The sequence below is a fragment of the Ochotona princeps genome, chromosome 1 (assembly GCF_030435755.1).
Source record: "Ochotona princeps isolate mOchPri1 chromosome 1, mOchPri1.hap1, whole genome shotgun sequence".
NCBI classification, from domain to species: Eukaryota; Metazoa; Chordata; class Mammalia; order Lagomorpha; family Ochotonidae; genus Ochotona; species Ochotona princeps.
In genome coordinates this window covers 120,342,795-120,345,337 of record NC_080832.1, presented here as the reverse complement: position 1 = coordinate 120,345,337, position 2,543 = coordinate 120,342,795, and positions in this window count along the sequence as shown.

Genomic DNA, 2,543 nt, shown 5'->3' with positions numbered 1-2,543 from the left:
CAGAGAGGAAGATCTTCCATCTGCTGACTCACTCCCCAAGTGACTGCAATGGCCAGAGCTGAGCCAATCCGAAGCCAGGAGCCTCTTCCAGTACTCCCATGCAGATGCAGGGTCCCAAAGCTTTGGGCCATCCTCGACTGCTTTCTCAGGCCACAAGCAGGGAGTTGGATTGGAAATGGAGCTGCCGGGATTAGAAACAGTGCCCATATGGGATCCTGGTGTGTTCAAGGTGAGGACTTTAACTGCCACGCTATCACACCAGGTCCTGAATAATTTTTGATTCTTCTTTTTTAAAGATTTATTTATTCCCATTGGAAAGTCAGATATACAGAGAGGAAGAGTGACAGACAGGAAGATCTTCCATCTGCTGACTCATTTTTAAAGATTTATTTATTTTTATTGGAAACGCAGATATACAGAGAGGAGCAGAGACAGAGAGGAAGATCTTCCATCCGATGACTCATTCCCCAAGTGACCACAATGGCTGGAGCTGAGTCGATCCGAAGCCAGGAGCATATTCTGGATCGCCCACGTGGGTGCAAGGTTCCAAGGCCTTGAGCCATCCTCGACTGCTTTCTCAGGCCACAGGCAGGGAATTGGCTGGGAAGTGGAGCAGCCGGGATTAGAACCAGTGCCCAAATGGGATCCTGGCACATTCAAGGCGAGGACTTTAGTCACTAGGCTACCATGCCAGGCCCTACTATTTTATTCTGCATTTAATTTAATTTTATATTTTTAAAATGATTTATTTATTTTTATTGGAAAGGCAGATGTACAGAGAGGAGGAGAGACAGAGAGGAGGATCTTCCATCTGATGATTCACTGCCCAAGTGGCCACAATGGCTGGAGCTGAGTCAATCCGAAGCCAGGAACCAGGAATTTCCTTCCGGGTCTCCCAAGCAGGTACAGGGTCCCAAGGCCTTGGGCTGTCCTCAACTGCTTTCCCAGGCCACATGCAGGGAGCTGGATGGGAAGTGGAGCTGCTGGGATTAAAACCAGCACCGTATGGGATCCTAGTGTGTGCAAGGCAAGGACTATAATCGCTACACTATCGCGCCAGGCCCTGTATTTAACTTTAAATGCAGAATACCAGAGGGGAGAGACTGAGAGAGAGAAGAGAGAAAGAGTTTTTTTCATCCACTGGCTCATTCCCCAGATGGCTACAACCGCCAAGATTGGGCCAGGCCAAAGCTAGGTAGGACCCAGGAATTCTATCCAGGCTTAGACACAGGTGACAGGTGTCCAAGTAACTGGGCCATCTTCCACAGCCTTCTCAGGTGCCTTAGTAGAAAGCCGGATACAAAGTGTAGCAAGCAGGATCAAACCAGCGCTCCAGTATGGGATCCTGGCATCGTAAGTGGCAGGTTAACTTTTCGTGTCACAATGCTATTTTCTGAATAAAATTTTTAACATCAACATTTCTTCTTTCTCATTGTCACATTATTAATTGCATAACATTAAAGAATTCCTTACTAAGGTCGGGAATTGTGGTGTAGTGGGTTAAGTGGCCAGTATCCAATATAAGCATAGCTTCAAGTCCCAGCCGCTCAGTTTCCTGCTAATGTACCTGAAAAAGCAATGGATAATGGCTCAGATGCTTGGGCCCCTGGCACCCAAGTGTAAGACATGGATAGAGTTGCACCTGTTTGTCCTGGCTCAGCCACAGTCTATTCAGCTATTTGGACAATGAAACAGAAAATAAAAAATCAATTACTCTTTTTCTATTTTCCCTTTCTCTCTCTTTCTCTTCCACCTCCCTCCTTTAATTTCTCTGTAACTGTTTTTCAAATACATAAGTCTTTTTTTAAAATGACTGAAAAATAAGGACGGGTGTAATGGTTTAATTGCCTAATCCTCCCCCTTTAAGTGCCAGGATCCTGGCTGCTCCACTTTCAACCCAGTTCCTTAGAAAAGCAGTAGAGGACGGCCCAAAGCCTTGGAACCCTGTACCTACATGGGAGACCTGGAGGAAGCTCCTGGCTCCTGGATTCAGATTGGCTCAGCTCTGGCCATTGCAGCCATTTGGGTGAGTGTACCAGTGGATGGAAGATCTTTCTCTCTGCCTCTTCTTCTCTCTGTTAATCTACTTTTCCAAAAAAATAAATAAATATTTTTTTTTTAAAAAAATGACTGAAAACACATACATTACTGGAAAAAGTAATACAGAGGTGTTGGACCCAGCACAATAGCCTAGTGGCTAAACCCTTGCCTTGAATGGATGGGATCCCATATGGGCACTGGTTCACGTCCAGCTGCTCCACTTCCCATCCAGCTCCCTGCCTGTGGCCTGGGAAAGCAATAGAGGATGGTCCGAAGCCTTGGGATCCTGCATCTGTGTGGGAGACTCGGAAGAGGCTTTTGGCTCCTGGCTCTGAATCAGCTCAGCTCTGGCTGTTGCGGCCACTCTGTCTCTCCTCCCCTCTGTATATTTGACTTTCCAATAAAAAAAAAAAAAAAACAAAAACAAACTTTTGGGCCCGGCACAGTGGCCTAGCGGCTAAAGTCCTCATTACAGGCACTTGGATCCCACATGGGCGTTGGTT